Raw genomic sequence first — 27,972 nt, 5'->3', positions numbered from 1 at the left:
CAGCAATGAATGAAATTCCTGTTGCTCCACATCTTCACCAACATTTGGTATTGTAAGCATTTTGAATTTTGGCTGTTCTAATAAATGTGCAGTGGTATTTCATTGCTGTTTTAATTTGAAATTCCCTTTTGACGTATGATGAGGAGCATCTTTTCATATGCTTATTTGACATCTGGTATATCTCTTTTGCTGAGGTGTCTGTTCGTATATCTTTTGCCATTTTTTTTTAATTGGGTCATTGGTTTTCTTATTGTTGAGTTGTAAGAACTCTTTGTATATTTTGGAAAACAGTCCTTTTTCTTTTTTTTTTTTTTTTAATTTTTTTTTTCAAGGTTTATTTTATTTTTGGGACAGAGAGAGACAGAGCATGAACGGGGGAGGGGCAGAGAGAGAGGGAGACACAGAATTGGAAACAGGCTCCACGCTCTGAGCCATCAGCCCAGAGTCTGACGCGGGGCTCGAACTCACGGACCGCGAGATCGTGACCTGGCTGAAGTCGGACGCTTAACCGACTGCGCCACCCAGGCGCCCCAACAGTCCTTTTTCATATATATCTTTTACAAATATTTTCTCCAACTCTGTGGCTTCTTTTCTCATTCTCTTGATAGTGTCTTTTGCATAGTAGAAGTTTTTAAATTTTTGTTTAGCATTTATTCATCTTTGAGAGACAGAGAGAGACAGAGCATGAGCAGAGAAGGGGCAGAGAGAGGCAACACAGAATTGGAAACAGGCTCCAGGCTCCGAGCTGTCAGCACAGAGCCCAACGCGGGGCTTGAACTCATGAACTACGAGATCATGACCTGAGCCGAAGTGGGACGCTCAATCGCCTGAGCCACCCAGGCGCCCCCTCATAGTAGAAGTTTTTAAATTTAATGAAGTCCAATTTACAAATTCTTTTTTTCATGGATTGTATCTTTGGTGTTCTGTCTAAAAAGTCATCACCATACCCAAGGTCATGTAGATTTTATCCTGTTTTTACTAGGGATTTTATAGTTTTGCATTTTATACTAAGTCTGTGATCTGTTTTTAGTTAATTTTTGTGAAGGGTATAAAGTCTGTGTTTCGATTTGTATTGTTACATGTGAACATCCAGTTGTTCTAGCACCGTTTGTTGAAAAGTTTATCTTTGCTCCATTTTTTTGCCTTTTGCTCCTTTTTCAAAGATCAGTTGACTGTATTTACTTGGGTCTAATTTGGAGCTCTTTAATCTGTTCCATTGATTTATTTGTTATTTTGCCAATTCCACACTTTATAACAAGTCTTTATGTCAGATGATGTCAATCTTCTGACTTTGTTTTTCTCCCTCAATATTGTATTGGATATTCTAAGTCTCTTAATTAACTCTCCATTTAAACTTTACAATCAATTTGTTGATACCCACAAAATATCTCTCTAGGATTTTTACTGGGATTGCATTGAATCTATACATCAAGTTGTAAAGAACTGACATCTTGATAATATTGAGTCTTCCTAGCCATAAATATGTAGTATCTTTCCATTTATTAGTTATTAAATTGCATTCGCCAGAGATTTATAGTTTTCTTCAAATAGATCTTGTACATATTTTGTTAAATTTATACCTAATTATTTCATTTTGGGGTGTTAATGCAAATGGTAATGTTTAAAAAAATTTGTTTTTATGTTTATTCATTTTTTGAAAGACAGAGACAGACAGAGCACAAGCAGGGGTGGGGCAGAGAGAGAGAGGGACACAGAATCCAAAGCAGGCTCCAGGCTCCAAGCTGCCAGCACAGAGCCCGACGTGGGGCTCGAACTCACAAACCGCGAGATCATGACCTGAGCTGAGGTTGGACACTCAACTGACTGAGCCACCCAGGCGCCCCGAAATGGTAATGTTTTTAATGTCAAATTCTACTTGTTCACTGTTAGTATATATTCATTGTTTGTATATTTACATTATATCCTGTAGCTTTGCTACAATTGCTTTTTCATTGCAAAAGCTGTTTTTGTCAATTCTTTCAGATTTTCTACATAAGTAATCCTGCCATCTGTGAACAAAGACAGTTTTATTTCTTCTTTCTTTATCTGTGTACCTCTTATTTCCCTTTCTTGTCTTATTGCATTAGCTAAGTTTTTCATTACAAGGTTGAAAGGGAGTAGTGAGAGGGGACATATTTACCTTGTTCCTGATCTTAGCAGGGAAGTTTCTAGTTTCTCACTATTAAGTATGACATTACCTTAGGTGTTTTGTGGATTTCTTAATCAAGTCAAAGGTGGGAAATTCCCCCTTTATTCCTAGTTCGGTGAGAGTTTTTATCATGACTGGGTATTAGATTTTGTCAGATGCTGCATCTATGATATGATCATGTGAATTTTCTTTTTTAACTTATAGATATGATGGGTTACATGAATTGATTTTCAAAGGTTGAATCAGCTTTGCATACCTGGAGTAAACTTCACTTAGTTTTGGCATGTAATTTTTTAACATATTATTGAATTTTATTTGTTAATATTTCATTAAAGATTTTTGCTCTGTGTCATGAGAAATATTAGCCTATAATTTTCTTTTCTTGTGATGTCTTTGGTTTTGGTATTAGGGTACTGCTGACCTCATAGAATGAATTAGGTATTCTCTGGCAGCCACCGGTTTGTTCTCTGTATTTAGGAGTCTGCTTCAATTTCTTTTGTTATTTCTTTTATTCATTTGTTTTGTTTTTAGATTTCCACATGTAAGTGAAATCACATGATATTTGTCTTTCTCTGACTGATATATTTCACTTAGCAAAATACCTTGCCTATCTCTCTGTGTTGTTGGGAAAGGCAAGATTTCACTCCTTTTTATGGCTGAGTAAAATTCCATTGTACATATATACCACTTCTTCACTCAATCATCTACTGATGGACACTAGGTTACTCCTATATCTTGGTTATTGTAAATAATGCTGCAATAAACATAGGGATGCATATATCTTCTCAAATTAGTGTTTTCATTTCCTTTGGATAATAGAAAAAGCTTTTTATTTTGGTGCAGTCCCAATAGTTTATTTTTGCTTTTATTTCCCTTTCCTGAAGAGACAGATCCAAAAAAAATACTGCTAAGGCTGATATCAAAGAAATTACTACCCATGTTTTCTTCTAAGAGTTGTATGGATCCAGGTCACACCTTTAGGTCTTTAACCCATTTTGAGTTTATCTCTATGTATGACATAAGAAAGTGGTCCAGTTTCATTCTTTTGCATGCAGCTGTCTAGTTTTCCCAGCACTATTTATTGCAGAAACTCTCTTTTCCTCCATCATATATTCATGCCTGCTTTGTCATAGATTAATTGGCCATATAAGCATGGGTTTATTTCTAGGCTTTCTATTCTGTTCTATTGATCTATGTGTCTATTTTTGTGGCAGTACCACACTGGGTTTTTTTTTTGTCTGTTTCTTTCTTTCTTTCTTTCTTTCTTTCTTAATAATTTATTTGTTTTAATTTATATCCAAGTTAGTTAGCATATGGTGCAACAATGATTTCAGGAGTAGATTCCTTAATGCCCCTTACCCATTTAGCCCCTCCAGGAACCCTCGGTTTGTTCTCTATATTTAAGAGTCTTTTATGTTTTGTCCCTCTCCCTGTTTTTATATGATCTTTGCTTCCCTTACCTTATGTCCATCTGTTTTGGATCTTAAAGTCTTCATATGAGTGAAATCATATGATATTTGTCTTTCTCCAACTACTTCGCTTAGCATAATACCACATAGTTGCAAATGGCAAGATTTCATTCTTTTTGATTGCCAAGTAACACTCCATTGTATGTATGTATAAAGAATGGATATGTATGCCAAGTAACGGATATGATTGCCAAGTAACACTCCATTGTATGTATGTATAAAGAGTGGATAAAGGTGTGGGGTATATATATATATATATATATACCCCACACCTTTATCCATTCTTCCATCAATGGACATTTGGGCTCTTTCCATACTTTGGCTACTGTTGATAGTGCTGCTATAAACATGGGGGTGTATGTGCCCCCTTCGAAACACCATACCTGTATCCCTTGGATAAATACCTAGTAGTGCAATTGTTGGGTTGTAGGGTAGTGCTATTTTTAACTTTTTGAGGAACCTCCATGCTGTTTCCAGAGTGGCTGCACCAGCTTGCATTCCCACAAGCAGTGTAAAAGAGATCCCCTTTCTCCGCATCCTTGCCAACATCTGTTGTTGCCTGAGTTGTTAATGTTAGCCATTCTGACAGGTGTGAGGTGATATCTCATTGTGGTTTTAATTTTTATTTCCCTGATGATGAACGACATTAAGCATTTTTTCATGTGTCGGTTGGCCATCTGGATGTCTTCTTTGGAGAAGTGTCTATTCATGTCTTTTGCCCATTTCTTCACTGGATTCTTTGTTTTTTGGGTGTTGAGTTTGGTAAGTTCCTTATTAGATTTTGGATACTAACCCTTTATCTGCTATGTCATTTGCAAATATCTTCTCCCATTCTGTCGGTTGCCTTTTAGTTTTGCTGATTGTTTCCTTTGCTGTGCAGAAGCTTTTTATCTTGATGAGGTCCCAATAGTTCATTTTTACTTTGGTTTCCCTTGCCTCCAGAGACATTTTGAGTAAGAAGTTGCTGCAGCCGAGGTCAAAGAAGTTTTTGCCTGCTTTCTCCTCGAGGATTTTGATGGGTTCCTGTTTTACATTGAGGTCTTTCATCAATTTTGAGTTTATTTTTGTGTATGGTGTAAGAAAATGGTCCAGGTTCATTTTTCTGCATGTCGCTGTCCAGTTTTCCCAGCATCATTTACTGAAGAGACTGTCTTTATTCCATTGTATATTCTTTCCTGCTTTGTCAAAGATTAGCTGGTCATACGTTTGTGGGTCCATTTCTGGGTTCTCTATTCTGTTCCATTGATCTGAGTGTCTGTTTTTGTGCCAAGTACCACACTTTGTGTGTATAGCTTTGTAGTATATCTTGAAATCTAGGTTGTAATACCTCCAGCTTTCCTTCTTCTTTCTCAAAATTGCTTTGGCTATTCAGGGTCTTTTGTTGTTCCATACAAGTTTTAGGATTCTTTGTTCTGGTTCTGTGAAAAATGCTCTTGGTATTTGATTAAGGACTGCATTGAATCTGTAGATTGCTTTTGGTAGTGTGGACATTTTAACAATATTAATTATTCCAATCCATGAACATGGTATATCTTTCCATTTATTTTTGTTGTCTTCAATTTTTTTCATTGTCTTATAGTTTTCAGAGTACAGATTTTTCACCTCTTTGGTTAATTTATTGCTAGGTATTTTATTCATTTTAATGTGATCACAAGTGGATTTTCATTTTTTTCCCTTTTTTTAATTATTAATTTTTATTTTTACTTAAGTAGGCTCTGTGCCCAGTGTGGAGCCCAAAGTGGAGCTTGAACTCATGACCCTGAGATCAAGACCTGAGCTGAGATCAAGAGTCAAATGCTTAACTGACTGAGCCACCCAAGCACCCTTGGAACTATATTTAAATTTCTTTTTCTGCTACTTTGTTGGTGTACAGAAACACAACCAATTTTTAGATATTAATTTTGTGTTCCACAACTGTACTGAATGCATTTATTGATTCTAATAGTATTTTGGTGAAGTCTTTCAGGTTTTCTGTCCCTATAATACAAATGTTATGCTTGATATTGTCTCAAAAGCCCCTTAATCTACCCTAATTTTTAAATTCTTTATTCTTTTTGCTCTTCAGTTTGGGTGATTTCCACCACTCTGTTTTCCAGATCGCGGATTCATTTTTCTGCCTTCTCTAATCGGCTGTTGATTTTCTCTAGTGTATTTTTCATTTGAGTTATTATATTGTTCAGCTCTGATTGTTTCTTTTTAATGTTTTCTATCTCTTTGTTGAAATTCTCACTAAGTTTATCTACTCTTCTCTCAAGTCCAGTTAGCATTTTTATGACAACTTCTTTGAACTCTTTATCAAATAAATTGCTTGTCTCCATTTTATTTTGTTGTTTTTCTGAGCTTTTTTTCTTGTTCTTTCATTTGGAACATATTCCTTGACTCATCATTTTGCCTGATGCTCTGTGTTTTTTCTGTGTATTAGGTCAGCAATACCTCCTGGTCTTAAAAGCAGTGGCCTTCTGTAGAAGGCATCCTGTAGTGTGCAGTGGCTCAATCCCCTAGGTCACCAGAACCCAGCATTCCAGGAGTGTTCCCTATATGAGCTATGTGTAGCCTCTGGTTGTGACTGTGTCATGTCTACTCTGGGTGCACTGGTGGGCAGGGCTGGCCCCTGGCATGATGGACTGAGAGGCCTGGCTACAGCTGCTTCACTTGTGCTGGTAGATAGGGCTGCTTCCCCAACCCAGGGGAGTCAGTGCTTTGGATGGGCATTTGTCCTGGCCAGGGCTATTTGCTGGGTATGGCAGGAGAGTAGTTGCATTCCAGGGACACCAGTCCTGACCAAAGCTGTCTGCCATGTATGGCATGGTGGGAGCTGCTTTGGAAGGAAGTCTGCCAAAGTCAGTAGGTTGGAAGGGACTGGACCACAGGGGAACACCAGGGCAAAGGAGAGGTGTTCTCAAGGTAGATGGAGAGTGTCAGAACTGGCTCCCACAAGTGTCTGGCCAGCTAGACTGAAGAAGAGCAATAAAAATAGTTCCTACTAGCACTTCTATTCCTGGAGAAATTTCATACAAATTTCTGCCACTTTACTGCAAACCTAAAAACTAGTCCATACATCTCCTTCATATATAACTCAGGCATTTTTCAAACTTCTGCCTCTGTGCTGGGTCTCAGAGCAAGTGATATGTGTACTGACCCTTTAATAGGAATAGAGTCTTGGGGCACATGGGTGGTTCAGTCGGTTAAAAGTCTGACTCTTGATTTCAGCTCAGGTCATGATCTCACAGTTCATGGGATCAAGTCCCTTATTGGGCTCTGCACTGACAGCAGTGAGCCTGCTTAGGATTCTCTCTCTCTCTCTATCTCTCTCTCTCTCTCTCTCCCTCTCTCCCTCTCTCTCTGCCCCCACTCACATGCATACGTTCACACACTCTTTCTCTCAAAATAAATAAATAAACTTAAAAAAATAGGAATACAGGGGCACCTGGGTGGCTCAGTCGGTTAAGCGTCTGACTCTTCATTTCATCTCAGGTCATAATCTCATGGTTTGTGAGTTTGAGCCCCATGTTGGGCTCTGCACTGACAGTGCAGAGCCTGCTTGGGATTCCCTCTCTCCCTCTCTCTCTGTACCCCCCTCAAAATAAATAAATAAACTTAAAATAAATAGGAATACAGTCTCAGCTTCCTATAGGTCTCCTGGAATTAAGCCCCACTGATTTTCAAAGCCAGATGTCAAAGCCAGGGGGGTTATCTTCCTGGTACAGATACCCAGGATGGTGAGGAGCCTGATTTGGGGCTTGATGCCCTGGTCCCCTTGGAGGACCTCTGCGTCTATGATACCCCTCCCATTTGGGGGCTGCTGGACTAGAGGTATGGATCCTGACCCCATCTCTGCCCCTCCTACCCTTTTTCAATGTGGCTTTTTCATTATATATTTATCTGTAGATGAGCTGTTATACCAGTCTTTTAGGTGGTTTTCAGAGTGAGTTGTGTTATATGTAATTGTAGCTGTGGTGAGTCTGTGAAATGAGGTAAGGTCAGGATCCTCCTATTTTGCCATCTTCCCCATCCTCCCACCTCAGTTCTTGTGGCTTCCTCTAAAAATTGCATTGTAAGCTCATTTAAATGGCTAGAATGAGTGGATAGACATTCAGGAAGGTGATAGGACTTGAACCAGGTCTTAAAGAATGGGTAGTATTTAGGATGTGCTCAGATAAGGGGAACGGTATTTTTTCCAGGAGAAGAGACCAGCAAAGCAGAAGCAAAAAGGTGAAAATGGATGCTGGAGAGAATAAAGAAAGCTGTCCCCACAGAAAACTATTTATTGTTGAAGTTGAGTAGCAGTGGCAAATAAAATCAAGAGTGTTAAACAAGTCCAAATCATGGAAAAGTAGAGTATAATACAAGGGAAACTCTCTTGACTCTGAAGGCAATAAAAAAGATAGTGTGTGTATTTACTTTTTAAAAAAAGAATTCACATTTCTGGAATACTGGGAAATTAGTCTGACATCAGTTGCAAGATGAATTTAAAAGAATTCAGGCATGAGATAATTAAAGTTCTAGAAATAGGAGTAAATGAGATTTAAAAGGGTTTTGTTACAAAGATAGAAAGAATATCGGGAAACAAATTGCTGGTAATGAAGAAAAGAACCGAGTAAAAATGAATCATCAGACAATTAAGTAAACAGAGAGGGGCGCCTGGGTGGCTCAGTTGGGTAAGTGTCCGACTTCAGCTCAGGTCATGATCTCACAGTCCATGAGTGTGAGCCCCGCATCGGGCTCTGTGCTGCCAGCTCAGAGCCTGGAGCCTGCTTCAGATTCTGTGTCTCCCTCTCTCTCTGCCCCTCCCCTGCTCATGCTCTGTCTCTCTCTGTCTCAAAAATAAATAAAAACCTTAAAAAAATAAACTGAGAAAAATTGAAATTTAAAAAATGACAACTTATAGAGATGTGACAATATTGAGATAGCTACAGTTAGTAAATCCAATTCCAGTGAAATAGTAGGACTAGAGAAGCATAATCAAGTGATCTTCAGTTTAAAAGTCTTCAGTATTATTGGGGCATCTGGGTAGTTCAGTCTGTTGAGCATCTGACTTCGGCTCAGGTCATGATCTTATGCCATACATTGGGGCTCACTGCTGTCAATGCAGAGCCCACTTTGGATCCTCTGTCCCTCTCTCTCTCTGCTTCTACCCCACTCATGCTCCCACAAAAATAAATTTAAAACATTTTAAAAATGTATGTCTTCAGCATTATTGAAGCAATGCCTCATTTTTTTCCAAATGAATATATAATGCTGTCAAAGGACTTTTCAATAACCTGGGGACATTCTCCAATGTACTAGACAAGCAAAGAAGGAGTAAATATGGACTTTGGGAAAATTTTTACTTCACTTTCCCCTTCTGTAAAATGAGAATAATAAAAGGACTGATATAGTAAGAGCTCAATAGCTATTGATTTGTGGTAGAAATGTTAAAGAACAGAAGTTTATTTTCTGACAGTTCTGGAGGCCAGCAGTCCAAGATCAAGGTTCTAGCTGGTTTAATTTCTGGTGAGGGCTCTCTTCCTCTCTTGCAGGTGGTTACCTCATCACTATGTTTTTACATGGCCTTTCCTCAGTGTGTGCATATGGAGTTTGTTGTGTTAAAATACACATAACATAAAATTTGCTACCTTAATCTTTAAGGTTACAGTTCAGTGGTATTAAATACTTTCATAGTGTTGTACAACCATCACCTCAAACTATCCCCGTAACTTCTTTCACCTTGTAAAAATGAAACTCTATACCCGTTATACAATAACTCTCCCCCCAGCTGCTGGAGGCCACCATTCTCCTATCTTCTGCTCTGCTTTTACTCTGCTCTTCTACTGTTTTTAAGTGACTGTCTTATTTTACTTAGTGTAATATCCTCCATGTTCATCCATGTTATAGCATGTCAGAATTTCCTTCCTTTTTAAGGCCAAGTATTATTCCACTGTATGTATGTATGTATATATATATATATATATATATATATATATGTATGTATATATACATATATATATATAATTTTGCTTATCCATTCATCTGTCAGTAAACATATGAGTTGCTTCCACATTTTAGCTGTTTTTTTGTTTGTGTTTGTTTTGTTTTGTTTCTTAAAGAGAGAGAGAGAGAGCAATTGTTTTGTTTTGTTTCTCAGAGAGAGACAGGGAGCAAGTGGTAGAGGGAGAGAGAGAGGATCTTAAGCAGGCTCCATGCCCAGTGCAGAGACTGATGCAGGGCTTGATCTTACCACCTTGAGGTCATGACTTGAGCTGAAACCAAGAGTTGGATGCATAACTGACTGAGCCACCCAGGTGCCCCAAGTCACTTGCAATTTAACCTACCACTGTTTTCATACCATCAATGCAAATGTGAACACACTGGGAAAGTCAAATAATGCCTTAGTATTATTAAGAAAATGTTTTTGACCTTTTGGACCCTCTGAGGTATTACTCAGGGATCTGAAGACCACACCTTGAAAACTGATGATCTAGAATGTAAGCTCTATAAAAGCAGTGAGTTTCTTTTGTTCACTGTTAGATTTTCAGCACTATTCTATCTAGAAGGGTTCTTGGCACAATAGATGATTAATAAATATTTCCTAAATGTATTAGTAAAGCAAGGACAGAAGGGAGATTAATTCTTTATAGAAAACAATAATAATTTAGAATGTATTTCTTTTTACTGCACGTAGCTAAATAACTAACCAACCCATGCCTCAAAATGGCATGAAAATCTAATTTCATTATTACCATTTCTTTTGCTAAAGATCCCATTGACTTCTAAATTATGAACAAAAAGACTAAAGGACGTAAGTGAAGGAAGAAAGGTGAAATATGCCAGAATCAGAACAAATGCTATTTTTTCATAAAAGCACAGACCTTAAATGCCTTCAGATCATCCAGCCCAATTCCTTCATTTTTGCAAATAATAAAATTTAGCTGCCAAGAAAGCTCAATGACTAGCCCAAAGTTAGTGACAGCAGTAAAATACAGGATCTTTCACACTTTTTCTTTTAGATAGAAATGATAGGAACAATAATGGGAAGCAAGAGAACTGGTATGTATTTCTTCTATAGAAAAGTGGCTAAGCAAGTCTGAGCCAAATCCTTAAACCACTCCATGGGTACTTTAGGACAGAAGAGGAACTTGACGTTAAGGGATTGGACACCTAAATAATACCTCCTGATAGAGTACCTAGCTCCTCCCCATGATAGCTCAGGCTGGAGACATGCAAAGACTGTATGGGTAGTCAGGCTAGTCCCATGGAGCTGTGAAGAGGAAAAGATTCAGGCTTGAGAAGTAAGCAAGGGGGGCCTGATGCCTAAAAGGAGGGCCTTTGGAGCTGTACTAGATAGTAACATGGATGGGGTCAGGGACTGAAAAAGCCCAACAGAAAATAAGAATGTCTTTGGTATTTTTCAGTTGGGAACTATTGGCATTTTGTATGGAACTGTCCTGAACTTTTCAGGCTGTTTATCATCCCTACCCTCCACCCACCAAATGCCAGTAAATTCCAAATCACTGTGATGACTAAATATGTCCTGCACATTTTCAAGTTCCCACTAGGGGGCTTGTATCACCCCTGACTACCATTTGTCACATGTTCACTAATAAACACTTCCTGATGGATGTAGTGGGATACAGTTTGGAGATAATGTTTCTCTCTTCACAGGTATTTTGGTTCTCCTCTCCCACCACCAGGTCTCCCCCTTCACCCACTGAATCAATACATTCATAGTTTCAAGATGAGGGTAAACATAGCCAGGAACAAACAAGACAACTAAGTTTCTGAATGAGTTGTTTGTTTGTTTGTTTTTCATCTTCAAGTAAGTGACTTTTATTTTTCTCTGATACTTTACAGTCAATTTCTTCAAAACTTTAAGATCTCCAGAGAAAATCTGAATGGGATTTTAAAATCAAAGCTAAAACAATAGGCTTTTTATTATAAAGGCAGTTTTCTCAAAAGAGGAAACGTGGGTTTTAAAATTCTAAAACAGTTACAGCTTGGAGAATTCAGGGCAGATTGTTTACACTATAAGCCAAAGAGTTAGGAGGTATGAAGTTGTCCACCAGAAGGACTGGTGGAAGGAGAAGAGAATCTGAGTGCCTGTGACTATAATTTGGATGCTGATGGATGCCTAAGAAAGGAATTATATCTCCTATTCACTCTTCTGAGTCAGATGACAGGACAGGAAATTTCCTGGAAGAAGAGAGTAAAGACTTAAGAGCAGAGAGGATCTTCATCTCTCTCAAGAAGACCCCTGCTCACCACACATCTGTGGCAGAATGACTGAGATGCTCCTACCCACCCTCCAGGATGCTGAGCATCCAACAGTTGTTTCCTGAGCTCCGCAAGGCAATACAGAGTGGCTGAATGGTGTGACAGAATGGGAGGGGCCTTGTGGTCAGGTTGAGGTTAACAGAGATGAATACAGACAGGGGGTAGCAGGGAAAGGAGTTGACAATCAAAGGTTAGACGTAATTGTGCATCCCAGCAGATCCTGGGGCCAGGTGCCTCTGAGGTCAGTACAACATATATATCCCCAGAAGAAGAGAAGGAAAGCGAGAGGGTCAAACCCCTGGATTGACTAGTTGAAATCTATAAATTGAAAAACTTACATAGAAAGTCAAGTTTTGGCTGTTAAGTGAAAAGGGTCCTAGCAACTAAGTGCAGTAATAAAGACATAAAGAACCCAGGAAATTCATCCTCAATACAGTAATGAATATTTACACCCTCTTTGCTTAAGCCTGCTGCTTAAATTTGCGGGAGTTACCTAGATGCCAAATATCAGCTATTTCTCTTGTTCAGGGTTTACTATTTGTGTGGCTTTGATGACTATTTATTGACAAATGCTCCTTTTACTTCACTGTGATTGGAAATAACACTGAAATAGCCCCTAACTATATAGAGGTTGAAGATCAGTTAATTTTGCTGTTATCAATGGATGAGATATTTCAGCTGGAATCCATTTTTTAATCAATGGAATATTTACTCTCTATTTTGTATGAACTATAGCTTAAAAATAACTGTCACTCAAAATAGTGTAATTTTGTAATTAATTGTCACTTTAAAACAAAGACTAACAAGAGACAAAAAAGCATTATATAATGATAAAGGGATCAATCCAACTAGAGTACAAGAGTACAAGTACTATTTACAAGATCTCTCTTGTAAATGTCCATGCATCCAACCTTGGAGCACCTAAATACATAAAGCAAATATTAATAAACATTAAGGGAGAAGATGACACTAATACAATAATAGTAGGGGACTTTAAACACTCCACTTACATCAGTGGATAGATCATCCAGGCAGAAAATCAAATAAGGAAACAATATTTTTCTTTAAGTTTATTTATTTATTTGGAAAGAGAGAGAGTGCATGCATGAGTGGAGTAAGGGCAGAGAAAGAGGGAGAGAGAGAATACCAAGCAGGCCCCATGCTGTCAGCATGGAGCCAGATGCAGGGCTTGATCCCATGAACTGTGAGATCATGACCTGAGCTGAAATTGAGAGTCAAATGCTTAACTAACTGAGCCACCCAGGCACCTCAGGAAACAGTATTTTTGAACAACACTTTAGACCAGATGGACTTGACAGATATACACAGAACAGTCCATCCCAAACCAACAGAATACACATTCTTTTCAAGTGCACACGGAACATTCTCCAGAATAGATCATGTTAGACCACAAAATAAGCCTTAATCAACTTAAGAAGATTGAAATCATATCAAGCATCTTTTTCAACCACAATGGTATGAAACTAGAAATCAGTTACAAGAAAAAAAAACTGGAAAAAAAAACAACACACACACACACATGTGGAGGCTAAACACCATGCTACTACACAACCAATGGGTCAACACAGAAATGAGAGGAAATAAAAAAATACATGGAGACAAATGAAAATGCAAACACAACACCCCAAAATCTTTGGGATGCAGCAGAAGCAGGGCTAAGAAGGAAATTTATAGCAATATAGACGTACCTCAAGAAATATGAAAAATCTCAAATAATCTAATGACACAAAGAAATGGAAAGACATTCCATGCTCATGGATTGGTAGAACAAATATTAATAAAATGTCTATACTAACCAAAACAATGTAAACATTTAATTCAATCCCTATGAAAATACTATCAGCATTTTTCACAGAAGTAGAACAAAAAAATCCTAAAATTTGAGAACCACTGCTACTGTTGCATTCTCTGACTCCATTTGGCCAATTCCCACCACTACCACCACCATGCCCCAGAGGAGCCCCAGTATGGCTGCCCAGTCAGGTACACTGCCTCACCCTTGTTCACCTGCCCATGCACCCGCTGCCCTCGTTGCCACACTGGTCTGCTCTCTGGCCAACCTTGCCCAATGGGGCAGATGGTGTTCATGGCTAATAGGGTGGCTATTGGCTCAGCTGTGGGACACATTGTTGGTAGTACCCCGACTGGAGCTTTCAGTGGGGGAGGCTCGGAGCCCACCCAGCCTGCTGCTCAGCAGGCACCCACCCACTCTGTCCCCTAGCCCCTGCAGATGGGGTGCTGGGCTTATGAGATCAAGCAGCTCCTTGACTGCTCCACCAGTCAGAGTACTCTGTCCCTGAATGAGGGCTTGAGCAGGCCCTGAAGCAATGCAAATTCAACCATAGTCTAAGCTCCCTCTCTTGAAGATCCATGGGCCAGCCCTGCACTCACCTTTACCCCTTCACCAACAGCCAGACCATGATGTCATATTGTACCCACGTAGCTGGAATTGGGAGTGAGGATGGGGATTTTCACCCCACAGATGACTAGAATCACAAATGTGTAATTAGAAGTGTCTATTTTTTTAGCCTAAAATTTATATGGAACCACAAAAGACCCCAAATTGCCAAAGCAATTTTGAGAAAGAAAAGCAAGGCTGGAGATACCACAATTCCAGACTTCAAGCTATATTACAAAACTGTATTAATCAAAACAGTATTGTACTAGCATAAAAATAGACATAGATAAATGGAACAGAACAGAAAACCCAAAAATAAACCCATAATTATAGGGTCAGTTAATCTTTGACAAAGCAGGAAAAAATATGCAATAGGAAGAAGACTGTCTCTTCAACAAGTGGTGTTGGGAAAACCAGTTAGCTACATGCAAAAGAATGAAACTGGACCACTTTCTTACACCATACACAAAAATAAATTCAAAATGGATTAAAGACCTAAATGTGAGACCTGAAGCCATAAAAATCCTAGAAGAGAACACAGGCAGTAAGGTCTCTGACATTGGCCATCACAACATTTTTCTGGATATGTCTCCTGAGACAAGGGAAATAAAAGCAAAAATAAACTATTGGGACTATATTTAAAAAAAGCTTCTACACAGCAAAGGAAACAATAAAACTAAAAGGCAACCAATGGAATGGGAGAAGATACTTGCAAATGACATATCTGATAAAAGGTTAGTATTCAAAATATATAAAGAACTCAATAAACTCAGCACCCATAAAACAAACAATCCAATTTAAAATGGGAAGAAAATATGAACAGGCATTTCTCCAGAGAAGACATCCAAATGGCCAACAGACACATGAAAAGATACCCAACATCACTCATCATCAGGGAAATGCAAAGCAAAATTATAATGAAATATCACCTCACACCTCTCAGAATGTCTTACACACACACACACACACACACACACACACACACACACACACACAAGAAACAAGTGCTGACAGGGGTGTGTAGATAAAGGAACCTCTTGTACTCTTGGTGGGAATGCAAACTGGTGTAGCCACTTTGGAAAACAGTATGGAGGTTTCTCAAAAAGTTAAAAATAGAGATGCCTAGGTGGCTCAGTTGGTTGAGCATCTGGCTCTTGATTTCAGCTCAGCTCATGATCCCAGGGTCCTAGGATTGAGCCCTGCATCAGACTCCATGCTGAGTATGGAGCCTGGTTGGGATTCTCTCTCTCTCTCTCTCTCTCTCTCTCTCTCTTTTTTCTCCCTCTGCCCCCCCCCTCTCCTCATTGCCCCACTTGTGTGCTCTCTCTCTCTCAAATTAAAAAAAAAAATTTTAAGTTAAAAATAGAACTACCCTATGATCCAGTAATCGTGCTACTGGATATTTACCCCCCAAATACAAAAACACTTATTCAAAGGAATACACGCACCCCTATGGTTATACCAGCATTATTTACAATAGCCAAATTATGTAAGCATAATATGGGAATATTATTCAGGCACAGAACAGAATGAAATCTTGCCAGTTGCAACAACATGGATGTACCTAGAGAGTATATGCTAAGTGAAATAAGTCAGTCAGAGAAAGACAAATATGGTATGATTAGACTCATATGTGGAATTTAAGAAATGACATAAATGAGCAAATGGAAAAAACAACAAAGAAAGAGAGAACAAGAAACAGACGCTCAACTATTGAGAACAAACTGATGGTTACCAGAGGGGAAATGGGTAGGGGAATGGGTGAAGTAGGTGATAGGGGATTAAGGAGTGCACTAGTTGTGATGAACACTGGGTGATGTATAGAATTGTTGAATCACTATATTGTACACCTATACTGAAACTAATATAACACTGTATGTTAACTATACGGGAATTAAAATTTTAAAAATAAAAAAAATAAACAATCTAAACTTACATTTAAAGGAACTAGAAAGAAAAGAACAAACAAAGCCCAAAGTTAGTAGAAGGAAGAAAATAATAAAGATCAGAGCGGAAATAAATGAAACCGAAACCAAAATCAACAAAATCAAAAACTGGTTCTTTAAAAAGATAAATAAAATTGATAAACCTCTAGCCTGGACTTATCAAGAAAAGAGAGAGAGAGAGAGAATCCAAATAAAATCAGAAATAAAAGAGAAGTAACAACCAACACGACAGAAATATAAAGGATTATAAGAAAATACTATGGAAAATTATATGTCAACAAGTTGGACAACCTAAAAGAAGTGGATAAATTCCTAGAAACATACAATCTTCCAATACCAAATCAGGAAGAAATAGAAAATTCTGAACGGAAAAATAACTAGTAACAAAATTGATCAGTAATCAAAAACTCCCAACAAACAAAAATCTAGGACCAAGTGACTTCACATGTTAATTCTACAAACATTTATTTCTTTTTTATTATTAAAAACTTTTTTTGAGAGAGAGAGAGATCAAGCACGAGTGGGGCAGGGGCCGAGAGAAAAGGAGAGAGAGAATTTTAAGCAGATTCCATGCTTAGCGTGGACCCCAAACACTGAGCCCAATCCCTGATCCTGACCACTGAGCCTGTTTCGGGGCTTGATCTCAAGACCATGAGATCATGACCTGAACTGAAATCAAGAGTTGGGTCCTCAACCAATTGAGCCACCAAGACACTCCATATTCTATAAACATTTAAAGAAAAGTTAACACCTATTCTCAAACGATTCCAAAACATTGAAGAGGAAGGAAAGCTTCCAAATACATTCTTTTTTTTTTTTTAACATTTATTTATTTTTGAGAGACAGAGTATGAGCAGGTGAGGGGCAGAGAGATAGGGAGACACAGAATTCGAAGTAGGCTCCAGGCTCCAAGCTGTCAGCACAGAGCCTGATGCGGGGCTCAAACCCACAAACTAGGAGATGTGACCTGAGCTGAAGTCGGACGCTTAACTGACTGAGCCACCCAGGCGCCCATCCAAATACATTCTATGAGGCCAGTATTACCCTGATACCAAAACGAGACAAAGATACTACAAAGAAAGAAAACTACAGGCTAATATAGTGGCCTTGGTGAAAATAGATACAAAAACCCTCAATAAAATATTAGGAAACCCTTTCCAACAATATATTAAAAGGATCATTCACCATGATCAAGTGGGATTTATTTTAGGGATGCAAGAATCGTTCAATATTCACAAATCAATCAATGTGATACACTACATTAACAAAATGAAGTATAAAATCATATGATCATCTCAATAGATGGCAGAAAAAGCATTTGACAAAATTCAACATTTGTTCATGATAAAAACTTTCAACAAAGTGGGTTTAGAAGGAACAAAACTCAACATAATAAAGGCCGTATATGACGAACCCACAGCTAACATTATACTCAATGGTAAAAAAAACTGATAGTTTTTCCTCTAAGATCAGGAACAAACAAGGATGTTCACTCTTGCCACTTTTGTTCAACATAGTAATGGAAGTCCTAGCTGCAACAATCAGATAAGAAAAAGAAATGAAAGCCATTTATATTGGTAAGAAGTCAAACTGTCACTATTTGTAGATGATGTGATACACATAGAAAACCCTAAAGACTCCACCTAAAAACTATTAGACTATTAGAACTAATAAATAAAGCAGTAAAGTTACAAGATACAAAATTAATGTACAGAAATTGATTGTGTTTTATACATTAATAAAAAAAAGTAGCAGAAAGATAAATTAAGAAAACAATTCCATTTACAATTGCACCAAAGAATGAACTAATTAGGAATAAACTTAATCAAGGAGGAAAAAGACTTGTAATTTGAAAACTATTTAACATTGATGAAAGAAATTGAAGATGACACAAACAAATGGAAAGACATGCCATGCTCATGGATTGGAATAGTTAATATTCAAATAACAACAGCATTTTTCACAGAACTAGTACAAAAAATCCTAAAATTTGTATGGAACCACAAAAGATCCCAAACAACCAAAGCAATCTTGAGAAAAAAGAATGAAGCTGAAGGTTTCATAGTCTCAGATTTCAAGATATACTACAAAGCTATAAAACTCAAAACAGGGTGGTACTGGCATAAAAACAGACACACTAATTAATAGAATAGAAAGCCTGGACATAACCCCATGCTTATATGGTCAATTAGTATACGACAAAGGAGGCAAGAATATACAATGGAGGAAAAGACAGTTTCTTCAATAAATAGTGCTTGGAAAACTTGACAGCTACATGCAGAAGAATGAGACTGGACCACTTTTTTTATGCCATACACAGAAATAAAGTTGAATAAAAACCTAAATGTGTGACCTGAAGCCATACAACTTCTAGAAGAAAACATAGACAGTAATCTCTTACAGATTAGCCTTAGCAATATTCTTTTATCTATGTCTCCTTAGGCAAGAGAAACAAAAGCAAAAAACCAGAAAATAAAAAGACACTATTGAGACTACACCAAAATAAAAAAGCTTTTGCAGAGTGAAGGAAACTATTGACAAAATGAAAAGGCGACCTGGGGCACCTGGGTGGCTCAGTAGGTTAAGCATCTGACTTTGGCTCAGGTCATGATCTCACAGTTCATGAGTTTGAGCTCTGCATCAGGCTCTCTGCTGTCAGCACAGAGCCTGGTATCATCTGTCACCCACTCTCTCTGCCCCTCCCCCGCTCATATGCTCGCGCTCTCTCTCTCTCTCTCTCTCTGTCTCTGTCTCTGAAAATAAACAAACTTAAAAAAAGAAAGAAAGAAAAGGCAACCTACTGAATGAGAGAAGATATTCACAAATGATATCTCCCATAAGGGATTAGTATCTACAATATATAAAAAACTTATACAACTCAACACCAAAACAACAACAACAACAACAACAAAACCAAAATTAATCTGATTAAAAAATGGGCAGAAGACCTGAATAGACTTTTTCCAAAGTCATACAGATACCCAACAGGTATGTGAAAAGATGCCCAACATCAATAAATCATCAGGTAAATGCAAAGTTAAAACCACAATGAGATATTACATTACACCTGTCAGAATCAAAAAGTGAAAGAATGAATAAATGAATGAATTAATTAACTGAAAAAAATAACAAGTGTTGGAAGGATATGGAGGCAAGTGAACCCTCATGTAGTGTTTGTGGGAATGTAAATTGATGAAACCATTGTAGAGAACAATGGTTGTTCTCTATTTGAGGTTGCTCAAATATTAAAAATAGAACTCCCATGTGATGCAGTAATTCCACAAATGGGTATTTATCCAAAGAAGTGAAATCAGTAGTTTGAAAAGATACATGCATCCCTATGTTTAATTCAGCATTATTTACAATAGTCAAGATATGAGAGCAACCCAAGTGTCCATCAATAGTTGAATAGATAAAGAAGAGGTGGTATATACACAATGGAATATTACTCGGTCTTGAAATCTTGATATTCATAACAACATGGATGGATCTAGAGGGTATGATACTAAGTAAAATAAGTCAGTGAAAGACAAACCGTATGATTTCATTATACGTGAAATCTAAAAAACAAAACAAATTAACAAGCAAAGCAGAAACAGACCCATAAATACAGAGACAAGTTGGTGATTGCCAGAGGGGAGGAGAGTAGGATAGGCAAAATGGGTGAGGGGGATTAGGAGGTACAGGTTTCCAGTTATGGAATGAATAAGTCATAGGGATAAGAAGTACAGCATAGGGGATATAGTCAGTGATATTTTAATAGTCTTGTATGGTGACAGATGGTAGCTGCACTCATGGGGAGCATAGTACATAGAGTTGTGGAACCAATATGTTGTACACCTGAAACTTATGTAACATTATGTGTCAACTATACCTCAATAAAAAAAATAGAATTTGTAAATAAGAAGAAAAATAAATAAAATTAACTGCTACTAAGAAAACAACAAAGGTTCACACCTTAGGATAGTTTTCTTGAAACATTTTCCAAAACATCACAATTCCTAAATTGAGAACCATAGTGTAAATCCAGGGAGAAATTCTACCTCAAATTTGACTAAATATCTAGAAGTAATGATTTTCTCTTTGTTCACACTCGTGTAGGGGTTTTTTAATTTAGATGTCATTAACATTCAGATTTTAAATTTGCTAGACATAAGCTATAAAGACAGCCCACCTGTAGAGATGTGACCAAAATGGGATTCTTACTGCACACACTCATTCCAGGTAAACCTAAAGTTGATTTGTTTTGTTTTGCTTTGTTTTGTTTTGTTTTGTTTTGATACTGGTAAGAAGTTCGTGTTTTACATTAGTAATTTTTGCCTTTCTCTCTCTCTCCAGAACACAAGAGAATTTCAGCTTGTTCTCAAAGAATACCAAAATAGTCAGAAAGAAAGAAAGAAAGAAAGAAAGAAAGAAGAAAAGAAAGAAAGAAAGAAAGAAGAAAAGAAAGAAAGAAAGAAAGAAAGAAAGAAAGAAAGAAAGAAAGAAAGAAAGAAAGAAAGAAAAAGAAAGAAAGAAAGGCTCTTAAGCTCTCCTAAGCACATAATCAGATCTTTCCGTCTCTTATGGGGACTATTGTTTGGTAAATTGTGTTTTATGTTCCAAAAGAGCAAAGTGGCAGTATTCTAGTACACGTACAGTTTTACAACAAAGTCCTGTAAAATTTCATGTTCTCATTTTTAAATATGTGGGCTCTTAAGGGCAGTCTTATGGGTAAGTGATAAAGAAATGTGGTGATTACATACCTGACACCTTTTGTATTTGAATTTGATCATTTGATTCATGAAAAAAACCTCAAGCTTGATTTGCAGGTCATTTTGATAGCCTTGTCTTGATAGCATTTCATTGCTTGTGAGCTTTGCATTCTGCTTTTTATTTGTTGGTTTTACTTTTCAGTGAAATGAGTTGGTAGTTCTAATGGTATCTATGCTTTAGATAAGTAAAAAATAAAGAGAGAAGGCTTCTTAGACTTCTTAATCACATTAATATCCTCTGGTAAAAATGATAGGCCTGAATAGAAGAGACAGTTGTGAATTTAGAATTTTTCTTCTTTTGATTCATTCTGTAAGTTACAAGAAACACATGAAACAAAAAATTCTGAGAACTAACGTTTAAGCTCAACTGTTAAAAACTAAGAAAAATTATGAGTTAAAAACTGGGTGTCAGTCACTGAGTATGCCAAGCAAACTTATTTCTTGCTCTTTTAACTACTTTTTCAAACAGGTTAAAAACTGATAAGAAGCTCTTGGGAAACTCTTATCGGTCATTGCAAAAAATAGGTTAACCCATCCTAATCTGGCAAAGACTTAAAAGGCCTACATTCCTAAAAGCATTAGGGGATTTTTTTTTTTCTACTTGCTAAGTATGCTGTATGAGAATCATTTTTTGTGACAACAAATTCAGAGTTAAAATATCTTTTTATTCATGTGATATGCTCTATGAGTGCATTCGTAGCCTATAAATGAGATGGTTGCTTAAGCTGACACTGCAAAACATTGCAGGAAGTGTTGATTAGAATTTGCACATTTGTTCTGAGTTTGTGAATTCCAAGCAGGTTTGCTAATGGAGAAGCAGTGCCTTTTTCACAACTCTTCAGCTCTAGACCATGGCCACCTATGTGTGTTTCCTATATGGTGACTGCTGTTAATATTTTGTGTATATCCTTCCTACCTTTTCTTCTCTTCATATACATTTTTTTACTTTGCAAAGTTAATCTCATTGTGTACTTGCTATTTTATTACTTTTTTCACTAATGGTGTGTTATTAATTTTTTGAAAAATATATTCAACCTTGTAAGACAATCTATCACCTAGCTATAACATAATTTATTAAACTACTTTCCTATTCATATGTGGAATTTAAGAAACAAAACAGTTGAACATAGGAGGAAAAAGGAGAGAGAGAGGCAAACCATAAAGCAGACTTTTAACTATGGAGAACCAACTGAGGGCTGCTGGAGGGGTGGTGTGTGGGAAAGATGGGTTAAGTGGGTGATGGGGATTAAGTGGGGCAGCTGTGAAGAGCACTGGTTGTTGCATGTAAGTGATGAATCACTAACTCCTACACCTGAAACTAATATTACACTGTATGTTAACTAACTGGAATTTGAATAAAAACTTGGGGAAAAAACCCTACTTTTCTATTGTTAGATACTTAGGCTATGTCCTATTCTTACCTATTATACATACTGTTGTAACTAGAATCCTTGAACTTAAATCTTTAGGCACATCCTAATTGTTTCCTACAGATAAATTCCCAAAAATAATATTTTTGGACAAAAAGGCAAATATTTTTTTTAAAATTTTTTTTTTCAACGTTTATTTATTTTTGGGACAGAGAGAGACAGAGCATGAACGGGGGAGGGGCAGAGAGAGAGGGAGACACAGAATCAGAAACAGGCTCCAGGCTCCGAGCCATCAGCCCAGAGCCTGACGCGGGGCTCGAACTCACAGACCGCGAGATCGTGACCTGGCTGAAGTCGGACGCTTAACCGACTGCGCCACCCAGGCACCCCAAAAAGGCAAATATTTTAAATGATCACCACCCTAAGATAGCCGTTGCCAACAGTTTGATGCATATTTTTACAATCTTTTTAGAATAAAATAATATTTATGGGTTTCAATGTATGTATACATACAGGAAACCTAGTTAGGAGTCTATAAGCAGTAATACAGGAGACAAATCAGAGTAGCTTACAGCAGGGCTCAGTGGTAGGGGTAGTGAATGGTGGTCAGATTCTGGATATATATATATTTAATTTTTATTTTATTTTTTTAATTTTAGATCCAAGTTAGCATATAGTGCAACAATGATTTCAGGAGTAGATTCCTTAATGTCCTTTACCCATTTATCCCATACCCCCTCCCACAACCCCTCCAGTAACCCTCTGTTTGTTCTTGGATATATATATATTTTTTTTAGGAAGACCAATTGGATGTAGAGTATGAGAGAAAGAAATGCGTGCAGACTTATTCCCAAGTTTTGGAGGACTGAGCATTTGGAAGGATGACATTGACATCAAGTGGCAGGGGAAATTCTGTAGGTGGAGCAGATTGAGGGAGAGGAAAGAACAGGGTTCAGCTAGGAGAGAGTGAGAGTGGGATGTCTATTAGGTATCCAAGTAGAGATGGCCAATAAGCTATTAAATATATGAGTATAGAGTTCTGCAGTGAGCAGGTATGGGAAATATAAATTTGGGCATCATTGGCATACAGATATTTGAAGCCAGGAGACTGGGTGAGATTACCAAGGGAGTGAGTACAGACAAACAGAAGAGTTCGGACCAGGGAGGAGAGCATTCTGATGTGAAAAGCACTTACTATGCACCAGGCACTCTTCTATGTGATTTGCATAGATTATAGGTTGACTCATTTAATCTCCAAAGCAACTCAATGGAGGGGTACTATTATTAACCCCATTTTACAGAAGAGGAATCTGAGGCACAGAAAGCTTAACTCAGTAAATCAATAACTATTTTATGATATTAAATTATGAAATAAGTTATAACTCCCTTTTAAAATAATGCAAACTCATTCTGAAATAAATCATGTAAACTTTTTCTGCACAGGCTTTATCCATCATGTCTCAAAAATCACAGTTATACATTCCAGTTATATTTTAATAAATCAGCATGACTAATCTGTTCAAGGGTGCTTTTCTTTTCAGCTGACAGCACATTCTAGAAGGAATCCTGAGGAGACACCGAAAAAGGAAAAAGAGCTTATTTTCAAAAAGGAGATAAGGAGAGCCATTTTTAGAGTTTAATGTTTCTTAAAGACATTGTGTTTATTTGCTTTCATGAGTCTCTTCCTCAAGAACCATGTATTGTCTAATTATATTTAAGGATGGGAGAAGCAAGTTAATAAAGGGGAATTATCATCACTCCTACCCGTCTCACCCTATACCATATTCAGCATATCTCAACAGGGAGGTTTCTAAGGCTATTCTTCACCTGTAACAGAAATATGCAATACACTGAAAACTATAGAAAGCTTATGAAAGAAATTGAAGAAGACACAAAAAAATGGAAAAATTCCATGTTCCTGGATTGGAATAACAAATATTGTTAAAATGTTGATACTACCCAAAGCAATCTGCATATTCAATGCAATCCCTATCAAAATAACACCAGCATTCTTCACAGAGCTAGAACAAATAATCCTAAAATTTGTATGGAACCAGAAAAGACCCCGAATAGCGAAAGTGATCTTGAAAGAGAAAACAAAAGCAGGAGGCATCACAATCCCAGACTTCAAGCTATACTACAAAGCTGTAATCATCAAGGCAGTATGGTACTGGCACAAGAACAGACACTCAGATCAATGGAACAGAATAGAGAACCCAGAAATGGACCCACAAACGTTTGGCCAACTAATCTCTGACAAAGCAGGAAAGAATATACAATGGAATAAAGACAGTCTCTTCAGCAAGTGGTGCTTGGAAAACTGGACAGCTACATGCAGAAGGATGAACCTGGACCACTTTCTTACACCATACACAAAAATAAACTCAAAATGGATGAAAGACCTCAATGTAAGACAGGAAGCCAGCAAAATCCTCGAGGAGAAAGCAAGCAAAAACCTCTTTGATCTTGGCCGCAGCAACTTCTCACTCAACACGTCTCCGGAGGCAAGGGAAACAAAAGCAAAAATGAACTACTGGAACCTCATCAAAATAAAAAGCTTCTGCACAGCAAAGGAAACAATCAGCAAAACTAAAAGGCAACCGACAGAATGGGAGAAGATATTTGCAAATGACATAGCAGATAAAGGGTTAGTATCCAAAATCTATAAGGAACTTATCAAACTCAACACCCAAAAAACAAAGAATCCAGTGAAGAAATGGGCAAAAGACATGAATAGACACTTCTCCAAAGAAGACTTCCAGATGGCCAACCAACACATGAAAAAATGCTCCACGTCACTCATCATCAGGGAAATACAAATCAAAACCACAATGAGATACCACCTTACACCTGTCAGAATGGCTAACATTAACAATTCAGGCAACAACAGATGTTGACAAGGATGCGGAGAAAGAGGATCTCTTTTGCATTGTTGGTGGGAATGCAAGCTGGTGCAGCCACTCTAGAAAACAGTATGGAGGTTCCTCAAAAAACTAAAAATAGCACTACCCTACGACCCAGCAATTGCTCTACTAGGCATTTATCCAAGGGATACAGGTGTGCTGTTTCGAAGGGACACATGCACCCCATGTTTATAGCAGCACTATCAACAATAGCCAAAGTATGGAAAGAGCCCAAATGTCCATCGATGGATGAATGGATAAAGAAGGTGTGGTATATATATACAATGGAGTATTACTCGGCAATCAAAAAGAATGAAATCTTGCCATTTGCAACTACGTGGATGGAATTGGAGGGTATTATGCTAAGTGAAATTAGTCAGAGAAAGACAAAAATCATATGACTTCACTCATATGAGGACTTGAAGAGACAAAACAGATGAACATAAGGGAAGGGAAAACAAAAATAATACAAAAACAGGGAGAGGGACAAAACATAAGAGACTCATAAATATGGAGAACAAACTGAGGGTTACTGGAGGGGTTGCGGGCGGGATGGGCTAATTGGGTAAGGGACACTAAGGAATCTACTCCTGAAATCATTGTTGCACTATATACTAACTAATTTGGATGTAAATTTTAAAAAAGTAAAAAATAAAACAAGTTAAAAAAAAAGAAATGTGCATAAGACAGGGAAAGACAATAGTCACCATCTGGGTTAATCATTGTAGAAGGCTTCCAGACAAAAATATTTCAAATTGTCCCCTTGGTACCCTGGAGATTTTTACATCTTGGGACAAGTGTGCAGATGAATGAACTTGCAGTGTGCTTTTCTACCTTCTCCTCTTCCGTGCAAACAGAGTCACTGTGAAAGGGGAGGTGGGCAGGAGAACTTGCAAAATGGTTTTTTTCAGATAAATTTTAGGATAAAGGACAACTGGAAGTTGAGGATCTGGAAATAACAATTTTCCTGCCAACAGTGCTCCTTGAAAAGTATTCACAAACTTTTGGGGGTTCCTATAACTCAGGTTGAAGACTACTTTCTTAAATAATTTGAATAGGGAAGAAAAAAAGGGAGATCTTAAAACACCAAGTAACTACAGAGATATTCCTTTATGAGCCCAAAATATGAAAGGATAGATAGATGTGTACATTTACATAAATACTAGAGAGCAGCATGAACCTTGACTAATGATATCAGGGAAAGCAGAATCCAGAAGGAACTTAGACATGTGAAACATAGTTAAAAAAAAAAAAAAGGAGAGGGGCGCCTGGGTGGCGCAGTCGGTTAAGCGTCCGACTTCAGCCAGGTCACGATCTCGCGGTCCGTGAGTTCGAGCCCCGCGTCGGGCTCTGGGCTGATGGCTCGGAGCCTGGAGCCTGTTTCCGATTCTGTGTCTCCCTCTCTCTCTGCCCCTCCCCCGTTCATGCTCTGTCTCTCTCTGTCCCAAAAATAATAAATAAAAAAAAAACGTTAAAAAAAAAAAAAACTTTAAAAAAAAAAAAAAAAGGAGAAAAAAGGGTGGGCGTGGGGGTGGGGGTGGGGACTGCCCTTTTATGGTCATGTTCATGGCAAGAACAAAACCATAAAGACTCTGGGGAAAATGATGTAATGTTTAATAGATAACAGAGAAAGCAGAACTAACCAAAGTCTCTTTTTCTCCATTCTTCTCTCAATAACTACCTTCAAATGAAAAGGGTAAAAGAATAATGGTAGGAGGAAACATAAATTCAAGGAAGGTAAGAAGCAAATTTAATTCTTTTATTGAATTTTTTTATGCCCAGATAAATTGTATCCTGAGATATTTAAAGGACTTGTAGTTGTAATCATGTAACCACAGTTAACAATCACAGAAAATAATTTTATAAACATAGTCTGCATAGATTCATTAAGAATCAATGCTGTCAGGGGTGCCTGGGTGGCTCAGTCAGTTGAGTGTCTGACTCTTGGTTTCCGCTTGGGTAGTGATCTCACAGTTTCATGGGTTCAAGCCCTGCCTCGGGCTCTGTACTGACAGCATGGGGCCTGCTTGCGATTCTCTCTCTCCCTTGCTTTCTACCCCCCCACCCCCCACTCATGCTCTCTCTGACTCTCTCAAAATAAATAAATGTATTTTTAAATTTTAATTTTCAAACTTAAAAAAATTAAAAATGAATCAACACTGTCAAACTAACCTTACATCTAAGAACTTATTATTCAACTTAAGACCTAGTGTTTGTATCTTTTTCATTTAACATTATATTGGAGTATTTCTCTAATATTTTTCATGAAATAGTCTTCTGTACTATAATTTTAGATAGCTAAAATTAGTGCTCAAAGTATGAATATACCCTAAATTGTTTAATCAATCCACCATGGTCAAGTTTAGACAATTTCATATTTTTGGCTTTTAAAAACCATGCTAAGGTTAAGATCATTTTGCATAAAACTTTATAAATCACTATTTTTTTTTTTAATTTTAGGTTGAATTCCCACAAGGAGAATAAATGAATCAATGGCATCACATTTCAAAGAAATTTTAGTAAGTATCACCAAAACTGCCTCCAGAAGGAAATACCTGTTTATATTCTCAACAACAATATATGAATGACTGGTTTTCTAACCCTTATAATTACTGGAAGATTTTGGTAGAAAAACTTTATACTTGTGTTTTTTTATTGTGGTAAAATGTATACAACATACAATTCACCATTTTAACCACTTTTTAAAAAGAT

The 27,972-nt window shown here is 37.5% G+C and overlaps 1 protein-coding gene and 1 long non-coding RNA gene across 2 annotated transcripts in view; one reads left to right on the top strand and one right to left on the bottom strand.

Annotated features, from left to right (window-relative positions):
* PRMT9 (protein arginine methyltransferase 9) overlaps nucleotides 1-27,972 on the bottom strand; it is a 95,008-nt gene that overhangs the window by 53,681 nt on the left and 13,355 nt on the right. The window lies entirely within an intron of this gene.
* On the top strand, nucleotides 539-27,972 carry LOC147581717 (uncharacterized). Its single transcript, XR_015250182.1, has 5 exons — nucleotides 539-1,850; nucleotides 20,384-20,457; nucleotides 20,572-20,815; nucleotides 26,956-26,997; nucleotides 27,721-27,972. It is a non-coding gene; the product is annotated as an uncharacterized LOC147581717 (long non-coding RNA).

Source organism: Puma concolor, chromosome B1 (genome assembly GCF_028749965.1).
Source record: "Puma concolor isolate L17-30 chromosome B1, mPumCon1.1.hap2, whole genome shotgun sequence".
NCBI lineage: Eukaryota > Metazoa > Chordata > Mammalia > Carnivora > Felidae > Puma > Puma concolor.
The sequence above is the reverse complement of the archived record's forward strand: the minus strand, read 5'-3'. Positions and strand labels throughout refer to the sequence as shown.